The sequence below is a fragment of the Solanum dulcamara genome, chromosome 2, assembly GCF_947179165.1.
Source record: "Solanum dulcamara chromosome 2, daSolDulc1.2, whole genome shotgun sequence".
In the NCBI taxonomy this organism is placed as follows: domain Eukaryota; kingdom Viridiplantae; phylum Streptophyta; class Magnoliopsida; order Solanales; family Solanaceae; genus Solanum; species Solanum dulcamara.
In genome coordinates this window covers 73,116,853-73,133,548 of record NC_077238.1, presented here as the reverse complement: position 1 = coordinate 73,133,548, position 16,696 = coordinate 73,116,853, and the positions used below count along the sequence as shown (strand labels likewise).

The 16,696-nt window shown below is 36.0% G+C and overlaps 1 long non-coding RNA gene across 1 annotated transcript; it reads left to right on the top strand.

Moving 5' to 3' along the window:
* The first annotated feature begins 7,991 nt into the window (after positions 1–7,991).
* Positions 7,992–10,020, top strand: LOC129876853 (uncharacterized). Its single transcript, XR_008763427.1, has 2 exons — positions 7,992–8,144; positions 9,478–10,020. It is a non-coding gene; the product is annotated as an uncharacterized LOC129876853 (long non-coding RNA).
* The last annotated feature ends 6,676 nt before the right edge of the window (positions 10,021–16,696 follow it).

Genomic DNA, 16,696 nt, shown 5'->3' with positions numbered 1-16,696 from the left:
AGGAGACGTTTGTGGCTGCTTGGTGTAGAAAAGGATGAATTAATTTTTCTTAGTATTGGATTGTTATTGTTATGGATTTTGTGATGAGAGTGAAGGAATTAAATGATTAAGGTTGAGGTTGAATTTGTTGTAGAACTTGTGGTGATATTAACATGACTTTCTTGCATATGAATGAATGATGTTGTGGTTGTGTGTGGCTGTTGTTATAGGCCACAAAAATTGGATGAAAAGTAGTATGAAATAAGGTGTAAACATTGTAGGTGGTTTGCTTGGCTTGTTGTAGGTGTTCATAAGGTTTTTGAGCATCTTTATGTCGTTGGTTAGGGGCTATTTTGATGGGTTGTTGTTGTTCTTGTTGAGCTTGGAAGATTAATGATAATTAAGGCTATATGTTGCATTATATATTAGTTGGTCTATTTTAGGATTGTTTCGATAAAACGTTAAGACTACGGATCATTAAGGATAATTGGAAGATGTAGTAGTTGTATGTGGGTTATTTGGAGTATTTTTGAATATCGTCTTGGATTGTCTTGACATGGCATTTGAATGTGTGATTATTGATATTACTTGGTGATTGTATGGCTGATTTAGAAGTTGAGAAAGTGAGTAGTATAAGGGAGTTGCTGCTCAGATTTTTGTGTTTTGCAAATCCGTTTTTGGATGGGACTGCTGTTAGTAATTTTAACATAACTCTTTGTGTAAAGCTACATTTTGAGTCATTGAAGATGTTCTAGATAGCTATTTCATAGATCTAAAACTTTTATTCACGCTTTAAAACCTAGTTTTGCTTTTATATATTCGAAAAAGGGTTATGACATTAAGGGGAGGTGCTGTCCAGTTTTTTCAGAAATAACCTACTAACGATAAAGTACGTTTTATGTCTTTCCATAACTTAATTGTAGTGGCTAAAGTTTTAATATAGGTTGAGACAATATTGGGCAGCATATACGTATTGAGCGCAAGTAAACGCTAAAGGTATGTAAAGCTAACCTTTCTTCCTTTTGGCATGATCCATATGAAACAAACGGACGACGCATACTTAAATTCCAAAGAAACTCTTATTCTTAAATATATTCGGATGGCTAACATTTTTGGTTTACAGAATTTATATTGTTATATCTTGTCTCATGAGTATGATTCCATCTATCCTAATTGGTATAATTTATATTTTGGTACAATACATATTTCGGTATAATTCGTGTTTGGCATAATGCCTAATGACAATCAAAGAGTACTTGAAATGACTACCATCCTGATTTTCAAATAATGGTTTATTTTTATTATTCCATTAAGTCTTAAATGATGATTTAAATCCATATGGTTACTCACTAGTCTACTCATGCATGTCTTAATGTATTTTTCACCAAGTCCTGGGCCGGGTATGTATTCGTGCATAGTTTCACTACATTATTCACCGAGTCCCTTACTAGAGGGCCGGGTACGGTATATATATATATATATATATATATATATATATATATGTATATGATGACATAGTAATATGATGATGGCATCAAGCCCCATGATGGGCTGAATGTGATATACATGTATATGACAGATTCACCGAGTCAATAATGGGCCGGATATGATATATGATATGATCATGCATGATTTTATTTCATAAGGCACAGATACAATGATTTCTTGATTATCGGTATTATACTTGTCTCTTGATTATTCCTTTCAAATGTGATCTCCTTTATGGTATTTTATGCTTTATATACTCAATACATATGTCGTACTGACCCCCTCTCTTCGGGGGACTGCGTTTCATGCCCGCAGGTACAGATACTCATTTTGGAGATCCGCCAGCTTAGGATTTCCATCCAGTTATTTTGAAAATGCTCCATTGTTCCGAAGCGTTGACGTTTGATATCGACCTTTTGCTGTATATATTTGTTTATCCAGGGGTATGACGGGGTCTTATCCCGTCATATGTTATTATTGATATTCTTAGAGATCTGTAGGCATATATGTGTGGGTTGTATATAGATGTTATCCAACTGTACTAGTATGACTAATATTTCGGAACGTCCCCATTCATAGTGGTATCCTTGCCGGCTTACGTATATACATGTATATTTGGAATGTGATGTGTAGTGGCAGCCTTGTCGGCCTGCGTATCTGTATATGATATTCATATATAGTGGGACGTTCCTATATGTAATGAAAGCCTTGTCGGTTTACATACTATGTTATCTTTTGACGATTGTGACTCCCCAAGAGACAAGTGGTTTTGATATATATATATATATATATATATATATATATATATGACTGTTTTGAGGCAAAGTTCTACCCGTATAAGTCCCTTATCATGTTTAGTTGCTGATAGGTGTATATACGAGTGTGCAATTTGGGCACTAGTCACGTCCCACGGAGTTGGGTCGTGACACGATCAAAATCCCTACCTAGACTTGCATGCACGAAATAAAAATGTAGTATTCCCAGGCAATAGGACATCAGTACGAATAAAATGTACTGTATGTAAGGCAGCAGAATCATAAATAGTTGTTGTAACTCATAGTAATCAATTGTGCATGGTATGCTCGTGTAATAGTATGTCGTAAATACATATATATTGATGCAAATGCATGAAATACCCAACCAAATGCTAGCAATGGCGGTCTCTTCCGGTAGCTAACCGGCATCATAATGCCAACCTGTGGCCATCTGTAAAATATATATAGTCTTCTGGGCAAATAGGCTCCTTACTTCCTATTATAGCTCGGACTCCATGCATAACATGCCATATATGATATCAACTTTGAATGCACATATTGGGCCATAACAAGAACTTAGCCAATCTTGGCTCATTAGTACTCTATTCTCATAATCTCGTAAACACTTCCGTATAACACGTAAACGCCTTGTGGAACCTCATATGTTTTTCAAATAAGCTTGAACACTTAACTCGACTTTTTAGAAAGATAACTTAACCTTGAAGATGTCAATAAGGAGCTTAAGGTACTTCACTTAGTTCTTATACTGATTCCTTGTAATTAGTAAAAGAAAGTATTTTAAAAAAAAACAAGTGTTTTAGTAGTTTAAACATAGAAATTATATGTAAGATTTTTGAAAATCGGCGTGTTACTTTAAGGTTTTTAAAATACACTTTACCAATGAAGAAGGACTGGTTGCCAATATTAAATGCCTTTCATAATATTTTTAAGTTACATCACCTAAAGATGAATAAGAATTCACACATATGGACATATAGTCAAGAAAGCCGATAAAATGATATATATAGATATCAAATATCCTATTTAACTGAATGAGTGGAGTATCAACCTAATAGAATCATGAAAATACTTCAGTTGCGATCCCAGTGCCTTTCACAAAATTTCTTTCTAACAATAGAATAGTAAAATATCGCATTTGGCGTTTTAGGAATTTCACAAAATTCGTGCTAAAAGGAAGGACAAAACTTAGCCTTAACACACCTTTCCAATGAACGTCCGAATGCCCATAGTTCCTTCACGAAAGTTGTTCCTTACGTCCTAAGCTTCACAAACACTATATATATATATATATATATATGCAGCTTATATGCACCTATAAATAGTTCATCATTGAGCTTTAATCGGCAGATTATCCATAGGATTATAACTTGGAAAAACATCCGTAGAACTTCGTAAAAACAATCATAAAAGAGTCCCGAGATGATTACCTTATCAAAACAAATGTAAAGCTTGAAAAAACACCACAAACTACAAATTCCTATCTTTCAAAAATAGCTCCAAACTCAGCTAATAGAAGGGGAAAATGATTGCCACGCGTATAGATCGCGTTTCTAGGCACGTGGACAAACTTTAACAATAGAAATCATTAAGACTCACCTTGATCACCCAAGAACACCATGGAACCCTTATCTTCAGTTTGTTTACTATTTTGGGACGAAAATGAAATGTTTTGATGTTTTAAAAGGGACAATTTTGAATATATACAATAAAATAATTAGTTTACAATAAATATAAGCATATTTTACTTACATAAAAAATAACCTAAATCATAGGAAATATACATTGACTATATACTGACTATACAATATAGATTACTTATACATGAGCTATACACTGAATATACATTATGATACACTTAAAAATTGAATATAGCTTGACTATACATGAAATATACACTGACTATACATGCCTATACAATGAATGACCATTTTTTTGGTAATTACTTTGGTCGAATGGACGCTGGGTGTAATTTTCCCATTTTAGAACGTCCAAAGGCTGACTTAACCACATTGTTGACCCGATCCGGTTCGTGACCCAGTTTCAATCCGGACAGTCCACTGGTAAAACATTCATAACTTTTTATTCCAATGTTAGATTGACATACCGTTTTTTTGGTTGCAAACTAGACTCATAGTCCTTCAATTTGGTAGGTCGTGGGTCCCATAATTCTTTATATATTGGGAGAAATGTTCTGAGACATTTGACCCAAAGTTTAAAAATAATTATAAGAGAAACTTGCGATAACTTTTGCCGAATTGCAACTAGTTTGAATCCAAAACTTAAGATATGACCATTGTGATATTATAATACCTCATAACACATTATTCTTAGATTATTAGACACTTTTGGTCTTATCCTGAGGGTGCAAGTTATTTTAAATCTTCGGAACAGGCGGGGTGCTATTCGAACAATTTCTTTAACCATGAACCTTTGTTTAAGGGATTTCTTTGACCTAAAATTTTAGTTTTTTGATATTACAACACATTTGAAGTATCATTCTCCCGATGTACTATACCAAGTCATATACACATTAAATAACCACGCCACACTATGTATTTAATGCAAAAAGAAAAAACATGGGATTTCACACAGCATCGGTGAAAAGATTGGTTCAGACTCATCGCGTTAGTCGCTGCTCCAAAATAGGTTCGTATGATCCCTCATTGTAATTTTCTATTTTATTTCCCTCTTTGACTCTGAGTTGGGCGAATGAATTCTTGACTGTAGGATTCCATTATCACAACCCAAAACCCAGGTGTGATGGCACATATCTTATCCCACCTAGACAGATAAGCCTAAACAATTCTCTACAGGGGTAAATATGAAAATAAGAAAAGAAAACAAGGAAATAAGAAACACAACACAAAGTCCATGATATATATATATATATATATATATATATATATGAAACCATCCCCAAATCTTGGTGTCACGTGTACAAGGTACTAGATAATAATACAGATTCAATGAAAGACCAAGTTTTAATGTCTCTAGTTCTAGAATAAAATAAAGACATAATATAAGGGTATGTGAAGTCTGCTAGAGCAACTAGCACCTACCTCATGTACTCCTAAGTGCAAGCCTCAGAGACTGATGCAGGAGGATGATCAGGTTGTACCGGGCTTGTAGCCTACACAAGTGTAAAAAAGTAAGGGATTGAGTATCAAAACAACAATGGATACTTAACAAATAAACAACACCCTCTAATTCCCAACAACATCACTAACGGGGAGAAGGGGGAAATTTCAAGTATCACTTACAAGAGAAATCAATCACCAAAATAATAAATCATTCATAGTCATCGATCAATGATAATGAGATGCAATTGTAATGCATAAGTCATAGAAAATGATCCATGTCTGTCCTATTGATACACACATGTTGTACAAGCAATACAAAACCCATAGGGGACTTGTGAGGTCCATGTAACCCTCAGAACCATTTCCAATCGGCATAATAACACTCGAGAAGCCATTTTCCACCGACATAATAGGATACGAATCTCATAAAAGAGTCTCAGTGCCAACACAAATAGTCATGATCGTATGCATTACAAGAGGATGACAAATTTAACATCAATAAATTAACCGTGCAACTCATGGGCATAACACCAAGAAGGAAAATCATAATAGTCATCCAAAGCCACACATAGCACCACACACAATAGTGACTCCACATGTACAATTAACCCAATATGCTTGACTCTAATGTTCATGTGGATGCTCGTCACTTTATCCACATGTACACTCCCATTATTCCCATTACTATCAATCATAAAGATTCAACACATAAAATATAAAGCACTTTGTAAAGGAGTCAAAGAGGTCCACTTACCTTAAAGTGAAGAAATCAAATCGGGACTTGAGCCTTTCCCTTATGTTGAGCCTCCGAATCCACACAATCTATTCATATACATAATCCCCATAAGAAAACATGAATAATGATACCCATTTTGTTATTTTTTTAAAATCCGGGTCCAAAACGACCTAAAAAGTCAAACCCGAGGGCTATGGATAAATCTGAAAATTTTATTGAAAAACATGATACCCAAGAATTAGGAACTCAGATGCAAAATTGTATAAAAAAATGAGCTAAGAATCACCCCAAATGCCAAAAATACAATGTCGAAGTTTATGAGAAAACCCCCAAATTTTGGACTTGAAATATTAAATCTTGATGTTAAAATCATTAATAATCAATGGGTAGCGAAGATATCATGATTAAAAGACTTACCCAATGATTTCATCTTGAAAATTTTCTTTTGAAAGTGTCTAAAATTGAGTTTGCACAAATTCCAATAATAAGGAATGGGGAAGAAAACTTGAAATAGGGTTTTAAATCTCAACTGGATGACTTAAAATCATGAAAATCATTTGGATAAACCTGGAGAATGATCATAATAATTTTAGGAACACGTATACACGGATATTACGAGAAAAACACAACAAAAATCACCTCAATCACAACTCCTTATCTCTCAAAAATAATTTTTAGTGAAAAAATGCAGTCTGGGATTTACATACATAGCGAATTTTGCTTTGGCAAAATTTTTATTTGCACCTACGGGTTCGCAGGTGCAGCCCACTTTTCGCTTCTGCAGCACACCGACACCAACAATGCTAAATTCCACTAAAAAGGCCATAATTTCCTCATATACGGACACGATATGCGACGGTTCTGTTTGCTTTAGTTAAGAAATTACGATACAGATCCATTGGTGTCATCAAAATACCAAAATAAACTCATTTTCTTCGGGTGATACTATGAAAGCTCAACAACGAAGAAACTCTAAACTCTGAACGGACCCTCAGAATTCATTCGTAATCGCGTTCACACAAATCATATATGCTATCCTACTAAATTCGATATCCCGGAATCAATGGAACCATTAGAACATGGATCCGAGGTCTTCTTGATCCGGCACCCGCAAAAGCTACTACTAACTAAGTTCTACCAAAAAGACCAAAATGCCCTCAAAATCCCCCCAAAAATCAAAGCAGATCTAAGCCTAAAATTACCCCCTGATTCCAACAGAGTCTAAGGAATTCGAATTCGAGTCTCCAAACTCCGAATGTTGACCAAAGTCAAACTTTAGCCTTAACTTCCACTATAAACACAACAAGAGCTCAAATCACCATAAAAGCTTTAGAACTGAAAATGACAAAACTCCTAGAAAAAATTCCTCATTTCAGAGTAGATGGAATTGATGAAAATCTATTCTAAGGCTCGTAGCTGCAAATGACGACTAAAATCACTTATTTCAACTGAAAAACCTTCAAAACTTTAAAACTTTCAAAAATCTCAGTCTTTCGATCCGATATCAATTCTAACCTCATATACTGGTCAAGCATGACTCAAAACAACTATTGGGAGGGGTAAAATGATAATTTTTCAAAAATTTCTAAAAACGACCTTCAGGGTCTTTACATCCGTCCTATGTCTGTTGAAACAAGTATTTGAACTTTAACCAAAATAAGCTATTATTTAAATTAATTTACAACAATAGTATATTTTTTGTGAAACTTGACAACATTAGTATAAACGTTGTTGGCCAAATTAAGACATATATTTTTCAAAAAATCAAAGGACCAAAAAATAACGGGAGACGGCATTAAAGTAGGAATACGTTACTAGTAGTAACGTTTTAGAATTATTTATTCCATTATTTAAATAAAGATGTCATTTTCCTCGTCACCCTTACATACATTTTAACCCTGTCTTAAACCCAATTTCAATTCAATTGTGAAGTTTCACATCTCCGGTTCCTTTCCTACCCTAATCCCAATCTCATCTCTAGTGTTGCGAGGAGAACGATATGCATGACTCCATTCCCAATCCTCTCCACTAGTGTTGTCGAAAAAATGAGATTCACAATTGTTTCAGCGCCATAGGTATTTTGAGGTAGTTTTCTGTGTTCAAGGTTTGATTATTCTTTGCGAATGAATGCTTAACAAACCCATAGAATCCTATCTTGTGTAAATTGAAGAACCCACTGACAAATCGATGAAATTGAATTCCAACAGAGGATTCTCTCCGGTTATGAATTTTGATTTGATTTGATTTTAATCTCCTAGGACTAACAATTCGGGCTAATATTTAAGTTTAATTTCATATGTGTTTTTTTATTTCACAGGTATTTTGTTTTACGATTGATAATAGTGAATACAAGTTGGATCCCTGTCCACTTGAATAGGATGTATTAATGGGAATTTTTGGAAGCTAGTAGAGAAACATCCTATCTATCCATGAGTGCTACAAGTAATTAGATTATTTAGATTGAATGGTACTTACAAATCTAATTTGCCTTCTATTGACCATAGTTTGATCAGTGTGAGTCCCGAAACGCATACTTTCCACTTTAGGATAGGTAAAGCAATAATCACCTTGTAGGACGTAGAGGTGTTGTATGGATTACCTGTGAATGGTGATCCAGTACTTGGTAATGAGACAACAAGGACCATAGGAGATTGGTAAAATGTTTGTCAAAGATTATTAGGTTTTGTTCCATCTCGTGAAGACTTCAAAAACAAATTCCCTTAAGGTCGATGCGTTTAATGCACACATGCTAAGCTAGCCACAGTTGCCGGACATGGCAACGCGAGACATGGCCAATCAGAAGGCCAAACGTTACATGTTCTGGATGATTGGGGGTATGATGATGGCGGATACATCTGGTGGTTATTTGAAGCTTATGTATCTGCCTATGCTTGAGGACGTCAATGAAATTGGGTCCTATAGTTGGGGGAGTGCGACCTTAACCTGTTTATATTTTTTGCTTTGTAAACCTCACAAAATACCCAAAATGAGAAACCCAGATTTCTACCACTACTTCAGGTATACATAACAATTGACAACTTAGTCATTGATATTTCTTGTAGTTTATAATTTCTTATATTTCTCCTAGATTTAGGCATGGGAGAGAGTTGTTGTCCTTAATCCTTAGATAGTAGCCCAGAGAGATGCGAGAACTACTTTTATGCAAGTTTGCCTAGGGTTCAACATGCAATTAGATGGTTTGCGCATCTTCGTTGGACGAACACTACCAAGCACGTGTTGAAATTTTATAGGGATGCACTTGACTCTATGATAGAGGATCAGGTACAATGCATATAATTTTCTTGTATTTATATAGATTGTATATGTAAAGACTCATTTTAATTTTTTGCTTTCTCATGTAGTTTATTTGGGAATCATATCCTAATGACTTGATTGAGAGTCTTCCTTTCTATTGTAGCGCTGGATGCAACATATGGCGAGTTAGAGTTTCAAACATTTGTTGGGATGTGGTCGAGGTTCATTTGCTAGATTGAGTTATGAGACAATTTGGGTGGTTGCAACAAGTTACTACAATTCCATTTCCATTTGATTCAACACACTTTTGTCATGATCATCGGAGAAGCCCAAATATAAATTCGGAGTTGGAACATGCACAATGGTTATATTTTTGGAACTAACGCCTCCAATATAGTTGTGATGCACTGGTCAATCATGAACCACTTCTGTATGGTAACCCCTACATTATTTGGTTCAGGCTCATTACTCGTCTTGCTATTGGTAATCCTAATTCGCGTCCTCAATGTCAACAAGGTTATGTGCCTAATTCAATGGCATACGATATAAGCGGTGAAATGACTTATTTCCATTTAATGTTTTTTTTGAATTTTGTTTTTCATATATTTGTAGATGAGGAAGCCTAGTTATCACTTTCTAATTTCCTTTACCTTCAGTTCACTCTTGTGGAAGAGTGAGAAAAAATCAAAAGACCCCTGATTAAAAACTGACAGATGTCCTCTATGGAAGCCCTCCACGGACCGTACAACCCTTCACGTTCTGTGAAGGAGTTCGTGAACTGAAGGAGAACTGGGCTCCTAAAAGTTGATGTCTACGGACCCATCCATGATCCATGTAACCTTCCATGGACCGACAGCTGTCCATGAAGGACAAGGTACCCTGAGTTATGAGGTTTCCCTTATACGAACCCATCCACGATGCGTTTACATTCTCGAGAGTTGTACAAGTCATCTGTCTTGGTCAACTAAAACTAACTTTGCTGAAGATGGTCTACAGACGGGTATATAGTCCGTGAACTCTCATACAGATTGTACAACCTTCCGTATACCTGAGTCCCAAAAGAATCATTTATGAGGTTCTCTCCACGAGTGGCTTCCATGGACCGTGCAATCTTATACAATAAGTGAAGCCTTCCGTAGAAATAAAAGTTGCAGACCTCAGAAATATTTCTGCATTTTCAAACATTTATCTTAGTTAGGCACTTTCAAGGTGTTACAAATTTATTGTTGGTTCACTTGTTTCAACACAAGCACTTGTTGATGACCGATTTCTAATTTCAGCAAAAAAAACTAGTGTTTTTACTTACACAAATGATGAGACTTTTGACAACAGATTGATTTTCTGCTGAAGTTACATCATATTCTAAGAATTTGGATGTGAAGAACCTTTTGCTTCAACACTTTCTTGGAAAAAGTTGTTAAAAAACATGGAGGAAGTGTGTTGAATTTATTCTCTAGAAAAGGAAAAATGACTTGAGATCATATTTGAGCCAGTTAGCTTGTATGTGGGGCTGGGGAAAATGAGACTTCTTTTATCGTAGAAGTGGCACACACCAACAACTTTAACAACACTTATTCGTTAGTGATAATGATGCAACTGTATTTCACTTCATACTTCAAAATGATAGATTACACCTAGAATATATACACAAAGGTAAACACAAAAGGTCAAAAGCATATCTGCCTCTTACCTACAATACCTATAATATTTGACTATATCTTACAGATTTACGTTGAACTACTCTTTGACAATATTTAACACTCCCCCTCAAGCTGGAGCGTACATGTCATATGCTCCAAGATTGCTGCAAATGTATTCAATCTGAGTTCCTCTAAGGGACTTAGTAAGAATATCTTCCAATTGGTCCTTTGAAACGACAAAGATGGTGGTAATGCTCCCCTTTTCCAGGGACGAGTTTGATGTTTGGATCCATGGGAGTGTCAATAGGTTTGTAATTTAACATGCATGTCTCCTCTAATATATCCAACGCGTATTTTCTTTGTGAGATAGAAATACTTGTCCTGGATTGTGCTACCTCAATTCCTAAAAAATACTTGTTTGAAAGTGAAAAAACAAATGTAGTTTTAGCTGAGATATTGCTTCCGGATCATTTCCAGTTATGAAAATGACGTCAACATAAATGATCAGATAAATGTTCTTTTCTGGACCATTATGTCGATAGAAAACAAAGTGATCTGTTTTACTTCTGGACATCCCAAATTGTTGGACAACAGAGCTAAATTTGACAAACCATGCTCTTGGAGATTTCTTGAGGCCATATAGAGAACGTTTGAGATGGCATACTAAGTCTGACTCCCCTAAGCAACAAATCCAGGAGGTTGCTCCATATAAACTTCCTCAGCAAGTTCGCCATGCAAAAAGTCATTCGTAATATCAAGTTGATGAAGGGGCCAATAATGCATTGCTGCCAAGGAGATAAGCATTCGGACAGATGCAATTTTTGCAACTGGAGAAAACGTGTCACCATAGTCAAGTCCATAAATCTGGGTGTACCTTTTGGTAACAAGGCGAGCTTTTAGTCGATCAGTTATTCCATATGAACCCACCTTCACTGTATAGATCCATCGACTTCCAATAGTAGATTTCCCTTTCGGTAACTAGAAAAATTCCCAGGTGTTGTTGGTCTGTAAGTCATTCATCTCTTCTATCCATCTCGGATGTTTCAATACTTCACTAACAGTCTTTGGTATAGGTACATTAGATAAAGTAGATACAAAGGTATAATATAACGGGGACAACCGATGATAACTTAAACAATTATATCTCTTGGGTTTTTGATTTTGAGTAGTACGTATACCTTTGCATATGGAAATTGGTGTGGTTGTTGTATCTGATGAAGGCATGACTAGAGTAGGTGACAAGGAACAAGAGATGAGTCATCGGGAGGTACCAATAATGTATCTGGACTAGGAATAGTAGTATAATTGTTATTATTAAGAGGAAGAGCACGTTGGCTGTACACTTGAAGAGTAGGATGGGTGGTTTGAAGGTTGTCTGCCTGGCCTGCGTAAAGGAAGTATAGTTACGGGCAAAATTTGAGGAATAAAATTTTTGCTTGTAGTGCTTGGTGTAAAATAGGGAGATGTTTCAAAAAAGGTCACAATGATATGATATTTATTTGTTTTTGGATCATTAACACTTTTAACTTTTTTGGTGACGAGAATATCCTAGAAATACACACTTAATTGATTTTGGTTGGAGTTTGTCATTTCTAATAATTTGATCATGTACAAAGCCAGTACATCCAAACACCCTCAAAGGGAGATGATAGGGATTTTGACCTGGAAAGAGAATTGAGTGAGGACTTTGATTTTTCAACACATTGGATGGCATTCTATTTATCAAATAACAAGTAGTGAGAACAACATCCCCCCAAAAACAAAGAGGAACGTGATGGTGTACAAGTAAAGTACGAGCAGTTTCAATGATATGCCAATTTTACGTTGGGTGACTCCATTTTGTTGCGGAGCATATGCACAAGAAGTATGATGAGTTATCCCCTGAGACGACATGAAACTGGCAAAGGGAGATGATAAGTATTCCTTGGCATTATCACTGCGTAATATCTTTATTGAAACACCAAATTGATTATTATCTCAGCACAAATTTTATGAAAAATGGAGAATACTTCAGAACGGTTTTTCATTAAAAATACCCATGTGCAAGAGGAAAAATCATCAACAAAGGTAAGAAAAATGCTGAAATCCTAAACTTGAAACAACACGACTAAGGTCCTATACATCTGAGTGAACAATGTCAAACATATAACTGGACCTGTTATTGACCCTTTTGGGAAATGAATTACGACTATGTTTCCCAAGTTGACAAGACTCGCATTCAAAAGAAGACATAGTGGAAAGATTAGGAATTAATTTTGAAGCTTAGCAAGAATCGGGTGACCAAGACGGTTGTGGAGAAGATCAGTTGACGGAGTGGAAGTGAAGGCAGTTGGTGGTGATGATTTTGATATCTGATACAGTCCTTGTGACTCATATCTTGTTCCAATCGTCTTCCTCGTTCTTCAGTCCTGTACAATAGCAGAGTCAAACAAAAAAGTGTCACCCCAATTGAGGTGTTTGGTTAATTTGCTAGTAGAAATCAAATTAAATAGGCATTCAAGAGCAAATAAAACTGAGTTTAAGGAAATAGAGGGAAGAAGTTGCACGTCCCCTATTCCTTTACTGCAGTTCTTGATCAATTAGCAAGGGTAACTGTAGAGTGGGTTGCGGAATGAATAAGATTTGAGAAAAGATTATGACTACCTGAGATATGGTCAGATGCACGGGAATTCAATATCCATGGGCAAGTGGGTGAAGACCTGGTTAGACAAGCAAAGGAATTACCAGTTTGTGAGGTGCCAGATAAAGATTACTATTGTGTAGCCGCTTGATACTATAGGTAATCACTATAATCTGCTCCGGACAAAGTAATAGAACTGGAAAGTTGACCATATGTGTATCTGTGGGTATGAACAATGTGAGCCGTACTCCGATTGTTAGTATGTGGTGGTCAACCATGCAATTTCCAACAAGATTGTCGAGTATGGCCTGGCTTGTTGTAGTAGTTGCAATAGGGTCTACAATTTCTACTGATCCCCCTTTGATGGACATTTTGTTCATGTGGATTTTCATTCTTCTCAGCTAACACAGATGTCTCAACATTATTGGTATCAATTGTTTCTGAACCAATACACAATAATTGAGCTGAAATGTCGATTAAGGAAGGAATTGAGGAACTTGCCAAGATTTGATCCCTTATAGGACTTAGATCAAATCGAAGTCCTTTCAGTGCTAAAACCATAAAGAAATTATCTCTTTGTTGCTCCTGTGTGGTGACATTTTCTAAAAGTGGCATGAGAGAATCAAATTGATCTTTCAAGGTATCTATCTGTCCTAAATAACTCGCCATATCTTGATTATTCTGCTGAAGTTGGACTCTGTCTGAGACAACCTTGATATACGTTGGATATTATTCGTATAGAAAGTCTTAGATTTAGTCCAAACTTTATAACAAGTTTTACAAGTTAAGTAATTTAGGATCCAAAGAGTTCCATAAAAGATTGCATAATTGAGTATCAATTCGAGTCCACTTAATTAGTCCTTTCACTAGCAACAATATCACTAGTATTTTTAACCAAATGATCTTCATATCCTTGTCCCATAAACCACATCTCAACAGATGAAGACCATGGTGTGTAATTATTACTACCTTTCAATTTCATGGAAGTAATATTAGGGGAATTTGAAATAGAGGAAAACATCGATTTGACATCACCCAAAGATGCAATTTTCTCAAAGACATCAGTTAGAGATTCACCTTTCTCTGACATTATGACTTCAACAACTAGATGGAATACAAAAAAAGTTTTTTTTGACTAAAGAACCAAAATAAGAAGGATAATAGATATAAGATATAACAAAAAACAAGGTTTTTGGTGAAAAAAAGAACTCGAAACAGAAGAAAGAGAAGAACAAAGTTTCTTTTGATGTCTACAAATCTAGTAAAAAAACTTTTCAGATCTGAACTGAACCAGAAATTGCCAAAAAAAATGAGGAAGAAACAGCCTATGAAGATGACTGTTTTTGCTGGAAAATTATTCCGATTGCTGAAGATTATAGGAGATGTGATGGGTAGGACTAGAATGAATGGTTGAACATCACAAACTTGGAATGAATGTTTGAGATGTCCAAAAAAACCTGCTGAAAGAGGCTTCTAGAAAAAGAGGATGCCAGAATAGTCACCGGACATCTATCAGAATAGTCACCAGACAGAAAACTTGAATCTCTACAAAATCTGTAGAGGCTCTGATACCATGATAGTAATGCAAGTGTATTTCACTTCATACTTCAAAATGATAGATTACACCCAGAATATATACACAAAGCTAGATACAAAAGGTCAAGAGTATATCTGCCTCTTACCTTTAATACCTACAATATTTTACTATATCTTACAGATTTACCTACAATATTTAGCTATTATCTACACATAATCTAACAGTTGAACTACTCTTTGACAATATTTAACAATTAGAAAGATGAAAAATGTAAAACCACTCTTCTTCTTTTCTTCATAATTTTTTTAGAATGCCAATAATTTGATGTGAAAGATTGGATTAGCCTTTTGATTTTAATTTTTCTTTAGCAAACACTGTGAAAGAAACACATGGAGGAAATATTTATGAATCACTCTGGAAAAGAAAACAATTCTTAAGAAATGGAATGTTAAATCTAAAGAACAAAGCTCTCTACTAAGGCACTATTGTCATCAAGACGAATATGGGGTGGGACCCACCTCCGGATCTCGAAAAATTTCGTTCAAAAGATAGAAATGAAGATAACGACGACACGAATGCAACGCAAGTCGTAGCATCGCAAAATTCCACCCGTAGCCCCTCCAAAGTGCAAAATCAGTCGGCGATCACTGTAGCACTGTCGGAGGAGCAAATTGCCTGGGTTCATCGCATTAATGATTTGGAGAAAGCTGGGCTGATTCGAATCGAACAAAAAATTGGGGAATCATCAGCATTGCAAGAACTACACAATATGCAAAAATCAAATCATTTGAACCATCCAATGTTGAGATATTCACTGGCGGCTGATGGAGGAGTCGCGACTGGTCCGCCGCCGGTGCGAGCAAGTTCCGGCGACATTCGAAGGGCGCTCAACCCAGGGGTTTGTTCCCCACATCCAAGAGCCTCTCCTCACCAAGTATCAGACCAAATGGCCAAAGAAATAGTGAAGGAGCAAGTCGCCGGAGAAGCTGCCGGAGCTCCGACAACTTTTTCAGTCAAAAACCAATGCCAACATGGGCGCTCCAATGCACTGATCAATCCTCACCAAGTAAGAACTCTCGAATCTTCACACACCAATTCGAATTTCCAAAAAGCTGCTACTGGTTCAAAAAATGAAGAACAATTGGAAAACCAAATTCGAGCTTCCAATTCAGGTAATTCAATCAGTTTTGGTTTATTTGAGATGCAAAATATGATTCCTCATCCCCCAAACACTATAGAAGAAATTCAATGCCCTTCGATTAGCACAAATATGCATAGGCAGCAGAGCTACTGTCCAAGTGGGCTCGCCGGAGCTCCGGCGACCCAATCAGTGCAAAACCAACGCCAAAATCTTCCCAAGAGTGTTGTGCAGACATCCAGTAAAGGTACATACTTCGAATCATCACCTACAAGTCAAAATTCAAAAAGTCGTCAAGACGCTCCTCAAGGTGATGTGCCCAGTTCTGCTGCAATTCAAGCTGAAATGAATACACTGTCTCTTAATCGATGTTTGCAACCTGAGCAAATCCATCAACCAAATGATGATATGCACCTAATTGATAATGCAAAATTGATGAATCAATGT